Source organism: Macrotis lagotis, chromosome 6 (genome assembly GCF_037893015.1).
Source record: "Macrotis lagotis isolate mMagLag1 chromosome 6, bilby.v1.9.chrom.fasta, whole genome shotgun sequence".
NCBI lineage: Eukaryota > Metazoa > Chordata > Mammalia > Peramelemorphia > Peramelidae > Macrotis > Macrotis lagotis.
In genome coordinates this window covers 136853584-136866395 of record NC_133663.1, presented here as the reverse complement: position 1 = coordinate 136866395, position 12812 = coordinate 136853584, and positions in this window count along the sequence as shown.

The following is a 12812-nucleotide window of genomic DNA, read 5'->3' as shown; positions in this document are numbered from 1 at the left end:
CTGAGCTAAGCCCTGGGGAGCACTGGGCACAAAGTGGGGGAAAAGTGTGGGGACCTCTGCCAGAGCAGGCACATGAAACCCAGCCCTCAGAGCACACAGCTAGCAACATGGTCTTTCAGCAGCCCAGATCCAGGAACAGAAGCAGTCATGGCAGGTAAGCAGGAGCCCCCAGGGCATGAGCCCATTGAACCTAGGGAGGGGAATGAAGAGAGAGACTGCCAGCTCTGTCCTCTGCCCCTGGAATAGAACTCTGGGGCTCTGACCACATTCAGATCCTGATCGCAGTCTAGGCCCCCCCATAGAACAGCAACCTCCCCCTACCTCAACCCCCTGGCAGAGGGGGCACTCATGGTCATTCACCAATCAGGAGGGAGGACAGAACCTCACACACTGAGACCCTTGTGAGAGTGTCCCAAAAGCTCAGGAAGCACCCCAAAACCAGGCTAAGGCTGGAAAAATAAGCAAGCAGAGAAACAAGAGGGAGACCATTGAGAAATATTTTGCATATGAGCCCCAAAAGGGTCTGAAGTCTGAAGTTGAGGAAGCAAAAGCTCATGCATCTAAAGACTCCAAGAAAAGCATAAATTGGACTCAGGCTATGACAGAGCTCAAAAAAGACTTTGAAAATCAAATGAAGGAGTTAGAAGAAAAACTGGGAAAAGAAATGAGAGATGCAGGAAAAACATGAAAAATGAAGTCAGCAGCCTAGTTGAGGAAATCCAAAAAAATGCTGAAGAAAATAGCATGCTAAAAACCATATTACTTCAAATGGATAAAACAGTTCAAAAAAATTATTGAAGAGAAGAATGCTTTAAAAAGCAAAATTGGGCAGATGGAAGAAGAGATAAGAAAAGTCTCTGAGGAAACAAATCCTTCAGACGAAGATAAGAACTCAGGGAGATTGATGAATTATGAGAAACCAGGATTCATTACTTCAAAACCAAAAAAAAAATGAAAAAATTAGAAGAAAGTGTGAAACATCTCATTGTAAAAACAATCGATATGGAAAACAGACTTAGGAAAGATCATTTAAAAATTACTTGAATAACTGAAAGTCATGATCAGGAAAAGAGCCTTGACATCATTTTCAAAGAACTACTACAGGAAAATTGACCTGATATTTTAGAAGCAGAGGGCAAAATAGAAATGGAGAGAATCCACCGATTCCCCCTGAGAAAGAGATCCGAAAAAAGCATCCCCTAGGAATATTATAGCCAAATTCCAGAAAACCCCAGTGAAAGAGAAAATATTACAAACAGCCAGAAGGACACAGTTCAAATATCATGGAGCTGCAGTGAGGATCACACAGGACTTAGCAGGAACTACATCAGATGCTCGTAGGGCTTGGATTATAATATACTGGAAGGCAAAAGAGCTTAGAATGCAACCGAGAATCAACTACTCAGCAAGGCTGAATGTCCTCTTCCAGGGAAAAAAGATGGACTTTCAATGAACCAGGAGAATTTCAAATGTTCCTGTTGGAATGGCCAGAGCTGACCAGAAGGTTTGATCTTCAGATACAGGACTCAGGTGAAGCACGGATATTGAAGGAGAGGGAGAAAATATGAGGGACTTGATGATGAACTGCATGTATTCCTGCATAGAAAAATGACACTGATAATACTCATATGAACCTTCTCAGTTAATAGAGCAGGTAGAGGGAGCTTTTATAGTTGAAGCACAGGAGAAAGCTGAATTTGAAGATAAAATATGGTGTAAAAATAGAGTCAATAGGAAAAAAAGGGGAAATGTAATGGGAGAAAGAAAAAGGAGAGGGGGGAATAGACCAAGCTATCTCATGCAATAAGTTTTTTCTTTATTACAATGAGCTATTGCAATGATATGGAAGGGGGAAAGGCAAGGGGGAATGAGGGAATCTTTGCTCTCATCAGAGGTGGTTAGGAGAGGAAACAGCATATATACTCAATGCGGTATAGACATCTGGAGTAAAAAGGGGGGGGGGACAAGGGGAAGGCAGAGGATGTGAGTGATGGGGGAGAGGATGGACCAATTGGGGAGAATGGTCAGATATAACACATTTTCCTTTATACTTCTTGCAAGGGGCTGGGATTGGATGGCCTATCCGGGACCATAGGGCCAGGTGGATGCTGGGCCTAAAGGGTTGTAGGGGGGCTCGGGGCCTCTTGGCCACAGAGCCAGGGATCTGTCTGCTGTGCCACTCAGATACCCTACAGCAGAGTCAGAGTGAAAGGAGAGAGAAAATATAGTACATGGTAGTGAAGAAATAAGAAACGAGGGAGTTGCGATCAGCAAAGGCAATGGTGGAAAAATATGGAAGTAACTTTTGTGATGGACTTACCATAAAAAATATGATCCAAATGCGACAAAGTTGTTGGTGTTGGAACAAAGACTGAAGCACATTTATTATTATTATTATTTTTGGGGGGGGTGCAGGGCAAATGGGTGGGGTGGCCTCCCTGGAGCTGCATAGCAGGGTGATCATTGGGTGTCTGAGGCCAGATTTGGACCCGGGTGCTCCTGGCTTAAGGGCCAATGCTCTGTCCACCACCCAGCCACCCCTACTATTATTATTATTTTATTTTAATTTTGGGTCTTTTTTTTTCTTTTTTGGGTTTTTGCAGGGCTGTGGGGTTGGGGTGGCTTGCATGTCACATGGCTGGGTAATTGTTGGGTGTATGGGGCCGGATGTGGGCTCAGGTGCTCCTGGCTCCAGGGCTGGGGCTCCATCCATTGTGCCACCTGGCCATACCTACAATTTTTAATATTATCTTTTAATTTTAATTTTTTTCTCTCCCCTTTACTTTATCGCTCAAGTGAGTCTATATTTTTTGGGGGGAGGGGGTATTTTGTTTACTCTTAAACAAGAATATTTTATTAATGATTAAAAAATTATTGGTACAAAAAGAGAATAAATATTAAAAAAGAAAAAAAGAAATAAAATTATCAATACGGTAAGTCCTCTCTGCAAGTTTCCAAATAGTTCAAGCTCTTACAACTCTCTTCTCAGACATATATATATATATGTATAGTCCTAATCTCAGATGGAGATAATGCAAATTTATTGAATTTTGCTTTGTCTATTTGATAATTTTTTTCTTTGGATTTTAGCATATCTAGTCATTTCCCCTTATTTCTGCTTTTACTTGTAAATTTTCTTCCACTTGGTATCAATTAAGAAAAATTTCAAAGCAAATCATCATAGTACTTTCAGTCATCACATAGAAATTTTATCATTCAAATTGTTTTGTTTAAGAATAACACTGAACATTTCAAAGAGATGATGAAATAAACACTGCCTGTTCCCTTATTGGCTACTGAGAAGAGCAATAAATGATCCCTATTAATACATTCTTCTGGCTTTGAATCTTATGTGCTTTATAATTTAGGGCAATCTGCCACACTTCTCTTTGACTTTATAATTGCAGTATTTTCCATCAATTGAAGCTCCTTGGATTAATATTTTTAAAAAGATTTTAGTTCCCTGTTTAAAGAGCATTTTAGAAAACCTGTTATTATTGCAGAACCCATTTCTTTGATGTGAAGATGAAAGATGGATAAAGGCTTTAATTGAAAAAATGATTTATTTTCCCATTTATTTCCTTAGTATTTGAAGCTACCTCTTCACATGTTTAATTTGTTGACTCTTATTTTGAATAGGTATAGTTCTCCTTTAGTTTCTGAGTTAATTTTTTTTCATTCACCTATTTTTGAGATTCATATAAAACCCACAAAAGGCAAATTTGACATAGACCAAATATATATTCCTACCTCCCATGTATCATGCCCTTAACCCTTAATTTCTTAATAGCCTCATACTTCTATAAAATGATCTAGATACCTTATCGTCATGTCCTCCTAAACTCCATTAGGTTCTTCATAATCTAAGTAGCTTCCAATTTTCTCAAATAAAACTCCTTTTCTTTTTTTCCCTATCTCAGAAGACAGAATATTTAACCATAAGAAAAATATTGACTTCTTCTCAGTGGAGAATAAATACCATTGACTTAATATGTAAAGAGTACAAAGCATAAAATGCAATATATTCAAAAAAGGTAAAATATCTCATGGATTAAATTTCAAAAAAAATCTTTTGTAGCAAGAAAAATTTGTTAATTATACTAATATCTTAGCAAGTAGATAGTTCTCAATTCCTACCAATGTGTCCAATGCCAGTTGAATATAATTTTATAATTGTTGTTTTAATATTTATTTAATATCTGTTCTTTATCAATCATTTCAGCAAATTAATACATTTATTTATGTGAAGGTGGGAATTGTCCCTTGAGAATACTTTGTCATATAGCTAGTAAACAGGGTTTGAGTTTAAAGTTTCATCTACCCTTTTTAATGCCTAACTTCATCTTCTTGCACTTACTGACATGGTTGACATCTGATGACACAATTTCTCTGTTTGTACTTATTCTATAGGTACTGGTTCTACTTCAACACTTAATTCCCTCCCTTTAACTGATGATGATTAGAGATTTGGAATAATTCCTTGTCCTCGATGTCATTTATAATATCTCTCTCTCCCCCATTCTAATTCAGGAATAGTTATTTGCCAGTCCATTTATAATAGTCTTACATTGTTTTATATGTAGACTGATAATTTTTTACTATGTAACATGAAGTATGCAGAAAAAACACATAGAGGATTCCTTTTACTGTCTCATATGTAATTTTGTCTAAAATTAATTGCAATTATAAATGAAACGTGTCTGTCAATAAAGCTAAAATAATGAAAGTCAAATTTCAAAATTTACTATTTTAGTACAGACAAATGAATTATATGAATTATGAATTCATTGCTGGCATATAGGTGGTGAAGTGCATATAACACTAGAGTTTGGAAGATCTGAGTTCAATTTCAGGTTCAGACATTTACTCATCATCTAACCCTAGGCAAGACTCTTTACCCTATTTCGCTCAATTTTCTCAATCTATAAAGTAAGCCAGAGAAGGAAATGGGAACATGTTCAGTATCATGGCAAATCAAACTCTCAGTGGTAACAAAAAAGAACCAAACTCAACCAAAAAATTACCATACAGCAACATATTTTAATTGTTACATAATAGACTCAATGGTTAATGGCTAAATTAATAATAATAATAATTTTGAAATAACAATTTTAGATCATTCCTAGTCTTTAGAAGAAAATGGATATTTTGTAGTGATGATTATGATCTGGAAACTCATAGTTTCTTGTTTAAAGATAAAATTCAAAGAATTAAAAATAGGAGACAAAAATTGTAGAAAAAGTAATCAAAGACTTTGAAGAATTATGAGGTAATTCATAGTGAAGAAAGAGATGAGGAAACTTCTCAGAATTCTATAAATTACCCAATTTAGGGGCTGCTAGGTGGTGCAATGTATAGAGCACCGACCCTGGAGTCAGGAGTACCTGAGTTCAAATCTGGCCTCAGACATTTAATAATTACTTAGCTGTGTGGCCTTGGGCAAGCCATGTAACCCCATTTGCCTTGCAAAAATTCTAAAAAAACTTATGCAATTTATTGCCTCATATTTGATAAATTAATTATTTGCATACAAATAATAGGGCCATGGATCCTTGAAAGGACATTCTACCTCACACAGACATAAAATTTCCTTAAAGAGTCCATTATTTTGATACTCCTTAGTCACCATAAGATTATATCTGGTAATAATTATGCTCTTATGAGCACTAAGGATGAATTTCATGAACAAGGGAATAGGAAAACTGATGACTAATAATCAGATGAAGGAAGGAACATAGTATGGAAGTGATAACATAGAACAAAGTACACATTCCAGTACACTCTTTTTCTTAAATTTCAACTTTGAAATTTGTTACGTTTATCTTAATGTTGAATGTGAAGAAATGGAATGATTCTGACAGAAATGTACTTATTAATGCATAAATTGGAATTTAAGTGTTCATGTGCCAAAAAGACTGATTTCAGAATATGAATAAAGTGACCCCATTCCAAAATTAAGAATAAGTATTTAACAGTCATCTTTAAATGGAAATTTAAAAAAGTGAACCAGCTAAAAGAGTCTAGACACTTTTTTTAGTTCTTTGTTTTTTTTCCAACTACATGCAATGCTTGTTTTTAAAAATCTTTTTTTTCCAGAGTATTGGGTTTTCCATTTTTCTCTTTCACTCCTTTATCTCCTCCCCTCTCCCTGACAGAAAACAATCTTATATGGTTTCTGCATTTATAACTATGCTAAACAAAAAATCCATATTGATCAGGTTGTGAGAGAAGAATCATAATGAAATAGAAGAAAGAAATCTTTAGAGAAGAAATGTGACATAATACATAAGACAACTTATAAAAATTGAAGACAATAATTTTTGGTCTTCATTTAAACTCCACACTTTCTTTTCTGGATATAGATGGTATTTTCCCACACAAGTCCTTTAAATTTGTCTGATTATTTTACTGATGAAATGGAAATTCCCATGTCCATTATGAATGATCATCACCCCATGTTGTTATTACTGTGTTTAATGGTCTCTTGTTCTTTTCATTTCACTCAGAATTAATCAATGCCAGGATTTCCATTGTTTTCTGAAATTCTGTCCTTCATTATTTCTTATAAAACAATGGTATTCCATCATATGCATATATGGCAATTTGTTCAATCACTTCCCAAGTGATAGGCATTCCCTCAATTTTCAATACTTTGCCACTACAGAAAAGAGCATCATGTGGGATTTTTACCCATTTTATTGATCTTCTCAGGATTCAGATCCATGGGTAGTATTCTTGGATCAAAGGATATGAACATTTTTATTGTCCTTTGGACATAATTACACAATCCTCTCCCAAAAGATATGATCAGTTCATAACTACATCAATAATGCATTAGTTTCACATTTTTCTACATCCTTCCAACACTAATCATTTTCCTTACTAGTCATATTGACCAATCTGAGAAGTGTGAGTCAGCACCTCAGAGATGTTTAAATTTTTATTTTTCTAATAAATAATCACTTAGAGCAATTTTTAATGTGACTATAGCTTTGATTTTTCATCTGAGAATTGCCTTTGAATGCCCTATGAACATGTATCAATTGGACAATGATTTTTCCAATAAATTAGATTCAGTTCTCTATATATTTTAGAAATGATTACTTTTTCAAAAAAACTAATTGTAAAAATGTTTCCCAATTTACTACACTCCCTTTGATCTTATTTGCAGTGGTTTTGTTTGTGCAAAAACTTTTCAATTTAATGCAATTAAAATTATTCAGTTTGTTTTTTATAATATTCTCTAAGTCTTCTTTGGTCATGAACTGTTCACCTTCCCAAAGATTTTACAGCTAAACAATCCTTGTTCTCCTATTTGGCTTATATTATTGCTTTTTATGTCTAAATCCTGCACCCATTTTGACCTTATCTTGGTATAGGTTGTGAGGTGTTAGGTGTTTGAACTATGCCCAATTTCTGCCATACTAGTGTGCAGTTTTCTCATCGGTTTTCATTGAAGACAATTCTTATCCCAGAAGGTGAAATATTTCTGTTTGTCAAACAATAGATTTCTATAGTAATTTATTGTTCTCTTTTTTGCACCTAGTCTGTTCCAAAGATTCATCTTTCTATTTCTAAAACAGTCCCAAACAGTTTTGATGATGGATGCTTTATAATATAATTTTAGATCTCATATGGCTAGGTTAACTTGCTTTGTATTTTTTCATTAAATCCTATGATAGTCTTGAACATTTTTTCCTCGATAGGAATTTGTTGTTGTTTTTCCTGGTACACTAAAATGACTTTTTGGAGTTTGACTGGTATGATATTAAAATAATAATTTAATTTAGATAGAATGGCTCTGAGTTTTTCTTGGGAGGTAGATTGCCAAGTATTTAATAATATCTACAGTTATTTTTAATGGAGTTTCTCTTTTTCTATCTCTTGTTCTTGGGCTTTGTTATCTCTTTTGTATCTCTTTCCCTTAATTCTATTTCCTTGTGTAAAAATTACTAATTTGTACATATGTTTAACAGAATAAGTATGTAAAATGCTAACCTTGCTATTCCCTTGCTGAGGTTAGCGCAGCGGGAAGGGAGGGTGGAGGGAAGGGCTGATGATTTATGTGTGTTTATTTTACATGCTTCTACTTTGCTGAATTTGTTAATTGTTTTAAGGAGGTTTTTCCAGATGATTTTCTCTGGTTTTGGGGGTTGGGCATCCTCTCAGATGCAAAGAGTGAAGGTTTTGCTTCCTCATTGCCAATTTTGATTCCTTCAATTTCTTTTCATTCTCTTATTACTACTGCTAGCATTTCTAATACTATAATGAATAGTAATGATCATAATGAGCATCCTTGTTTCACCCCTGAATCTATTGGAAATGTTATTTGTTGATGGCTTTAGATATGTACTTTTTATTATTTTAAGGAAAACTCCATTTATTGCTATACTTTCTAGTGTCCTTTTTTAATTTTTTTTCATCTTAAATTTATTTTTTTATTCTCATTTTGTACAAATGCTTTTTTACATTAATAAAATATTCTTGTTTACAAGCAAACAAAATATCCCTCCTCCCCCATGAATATAGATATACTTGTTTGGGTGAAAAAAGTAAAGGGGAGAGGAAACAAATTAAAATAAAAAAATAATAATAGTAATAATTGTAGGTATGGCCAGGTGGCACAATGGATGAAGCAACAGCCCTGGAGCCACAAGCACCCGAGTCCACATCCAGCTTCATAAACCCAACAATCACCCAGCTGTGTGACATGCAAGCCACCCATTCCCCACTGCCCTGCAAAAGCAAAAAAAAAAAAAAAAAAAAAAAGGAAAAAAAGACCCAAAATAAAATAAAATAGTAACAATAGTAGGGGTGTCTGGGTGGCAGACAGAGCATTGGCCCTTGAGCCAGGAGCACCTGGGTCCAAATACGGCCCCAGACACCCAAAGATTATCCCGCTATGTGGCCCCAGGCAGGCCATACAGCCCTACTTGCCCTGCACCCTACCCCAAATAATCATAACAAAAAATGTGCTTGAGTCTTTGTTCCAACACCAACAACTCTGTCATGAGTGGATCTCATTCTTTATGATAAGTCCATCACAAAAGTTATTTCCATATTGTTCCACCTTTGCCATTGCTGATTGCAACTCCCTCCTTTCTTATTTCTCCACTACCATGTACTCTATTTTCTCTCTCCTTTCACTCTGACTCTGCTGTAGGGTCGCTGAGTGGTGCAGCAAACAGATCCCTGGTCCTGGGGCCAAGAAGCCCTGAGCCCCCATACCACCCCTTAGGCCCAGAATCCACCTGGCCCTGTGGTCCTTGGCAGGCCTTCCATTCCCAGCCCCTTGCAAGAAGTAAGAAAGAAAATGTGTTATATCTGGCCACTCTCCCTCCATGGTCCATCCTCTCCTCTTTTATTCACATCCCCACCCCTTCCCCCTGCTCCCCCCTCCTTCTTACTCCAGATGTCTATACCCCATTGAGTATATTTGCTGTTTCCTCTTCTAGCCATCTCTGATGAGAGCAAAGTTTCCCTCATTCCCCCTTGCCTCCCCCCTTCCATATCATTGCAATCGCTCATTGTAATAAAAAAAAATCTTAAGTGAAATATCTTGGACTATTCCCCCTCTCCTTTTTCTTTCTCCCCTTCCATTTCCCTTTTTTTCTATTGACTCCATTTTTACACCATATTTTATCTTCCAATTCAGCTTTCTCCTGTGCTTCAACTATAAAAGCTCTCTCTACCTGCTTTATTAACTGAGAAGGTTCATATGAGTATTATCAGTGTCATTTTTCTATGCAGGAATACATGCAGTTCATCATCAAGTCCCTCATATTTTCTCCCTCTCCTCCAATCTCCATGCTTCACCTGAGTCCTGTATCTGAAGATCAAACCTTCTGTTCAGCTCTGGCCATTCCAAAAGGAACATTTGAAATTTCCCTGGTTCATTGAAAGTCCATCTTTTTCCCTGGAAGAGGACATTCAGCCTTGCTGGGTAGTTCATTCTTGGCTGCATTCTAAGCTCTTTTGCCTTCTGGTATATTGTATTCCAAGCCCTACGAACTTCCAATGTAGTTGCTGCTAAGTCCTGTGTGATCCTCACTGCAGCTCCATGATATTTGAACTGTGTCCTTCTGGCTGCTTGTAATATTTTCTCTTTGACTTGGAAGTTCTGGAACTTGGCTACAATATTCCTAGGGATTGGTTTTTTGGGGTCTCTTTCTCTGGGGGATCAGTGGATTCTCTCGATTTCTATTTTGCCCTCTGCTTCTAGAATATCAGGGCAATTTTCCTGTAGTAATTCTTTGAAAATGATGTCAAGGCTCTTTTCCTGATCATGACTTTCAGGTATTCCAATAATTTTTAAATTATCTTTCCTAAGTCTGTTTTCCATATCAGTTGTTTTTTCAATGAGATATTTCACATTTTCTTCTAATTTTTAATTTTTTTGGTTTTGAAGTATTGATTCCTGATTTCTGGTAAATTCATCAATCTCCCTGAATTCTATTCTTTGTCTGAAGGATTTGCTCTCCTCAGAGAGTTTTCTTATCTCTTTTTCCATCTGGCCAATTTTGCTTTTTAAAGCATTCTTCTCCTCAATAACTTTTTGAACTGTTCTATCCATTTGACCTAAGCTGGTTTTTAGCATGCTATTTTCTTCAGCATTTTTTTTGGATTTCCTTGACTAAGCTGCTGACTTCATTTTCATGTTTTTCCTGCATCTCTCTCTCCTTTCTTTTCCCAGTTTTTCTTCCAACTCCCTCATTTGATTTTCAAAGTCTTTTTTGAGCTCTATCATAGCCTGAGCCCAATTTCTGTTTTTCCTTGGAGTCTTTAGATGCAGGAGCTTGTGCTTCCTCATCTTCAGCCTGAGTATTTTGGTCCTTCTTGGGCTCATTTGAAAAATATTTCTCAATAGTCTTCTTTTTGTTTCTCTGCTTGCTCATTTTCCCAGCCTGGGCCTGGTTTGGGGTGTTTCTTGAGCTTTTGGGACACTCCCACAAGGATCTCAGTGTGTGTGGCTCTGTCCTCCCTCCTGGTCTGTGAATGACCATAAGCGCCTCCCTCTGCCAAGGGGCTGATGTGTGTGTGTGTGTGGGGGGCTGCTGTTCTATGGGGCCCCAGAGTCCTGTTTCAGGGGCAGAGGACAGAGCTAGGCAGTCTCTCTTCACTCACCTCCCTCAGCTCCATGGGTTCATGCCCTGGGGGCTCCTGCTTACTGGCTCAGCCTGCTTCTGTTTCCTGAATCAGGGTTGGGGAAAGAGGATGCTGCTTGCTGTGTGCCCTGAGGGCTGGGCTCCATGTGCTCGCTCTGGCAGAGGTCCCTCGATGTTCCCCCACTTTGTGCTGGTGCTCCTCGGGGTGCTGCTCAGGAGACTCCCCCGCTGCTGTGAGCTGAGACCCCCAGCGCCCTGGGGCTGCCTCAGGGAGGCTGAGGTTCTTTGGCTCTGGTGGGTCACCCCTCTGGTGGGCCACCACTATGGCGGGCTGCCTCTCCAATCCCGGGGAGCAGAGCCTTTCTGCTCTTTTCCAGGTTACCTTGAGTAGGAGAACTGCCTCACTGGGTCCCTTTGTGGGTTCTGTCTCTCGAAAGTTTAGTTAGAGTCCTTAGCTGATGAATTTTATCAGAGAGCTCCTAAGACTTGATCCCTTCTTGTCGCCATCTTGGCTCCCCCCCTACTTTCTAGTGTTCTTAATAGAATGGATGAAGTATTTTTATTTTCAGCATCTAATGGAATAATCATGTGATTTCTGTTAGTTTTATTATTGATATTTATAATTATGCTGAGAGCTTTCTTAATTCTGAAGCATCCCTGTCTGCTGGGTATAAATGCAACATGATCATAGAATATTATCTTCATAATAACTTGCTATAGTCTCATTGTGCAAATTTTATTTAATATTTTTGCAATAAAATTCATTAGGGAGTTTGGACTATAATTTTCTTTGTGTGCTTTGGTTTTTCCTGGTTTAGGTACAGCACCATGTTGGTGTCATAAAAGGAGTTTGCAGAACTCCTTCCTCTCCCATTTTTGAAAATAGTTCATGTAGCATAGGCATTAATTGTTCCTCAAATGTTTGGTTGAATTCACTTGTAAATCCATCTGGAACTGGAGACATTTCCTTAGGGAGTTTATTGATGGTTTCTTCAATTTCTTTTTCTGAAATGAGGTTATTTAAGTATTTTATTTCCTCTTCTCTTCATCCAGGCAGTTTGTATTTTTGTAAATATTCATCCCTTTTAACTCAAGTTGTCCAATTTATTGGCATAGTGTTTGGCAAAGTAGATCTGAATTATCTCTTTTATTTCCTTCACATTGTTGGTTAGTTCACCCTTTTCCTTTTTGATACTGGTAATGTGGTTATTTTCTTTCTTTTTTATCATATTAACTATATGTCTTTCAATTTTATTGTGTTTTTCATAAAACCAACACTTAGTTATATTTATGAGATCAATGGTTTTCTTGCATTCAATTTTATTAATCTCTCTGATGATTTTCAGAGTTTCTCTTTTTGTATTTAATTGGGGATGTTTAATTTGTTCTTTTTCTAGCTTTTATAGTTGTATACTGAATTCATTGATCTCTTTTTTACCTCCCCCTCTCCTATATATTAAGATAGATTTTTAAACCCAAGTGGATTAACCAAAGTTAGTTCCACTGGGACTAACCATTTGAATAGGATTTTAGAATTTACTCAGCATTCACATTCTCAATTCTTTCCCCTCTAAAATTATAAAATTTGTGCCTCTTCCCTTGGTGTTATTTATCACTCTAATATTACTAATCTGGAATCATCAGTCACACTTTGATTATTTGATTGCTTGATAACCTCCTATTCTTATCAAGATATCATCACAGATT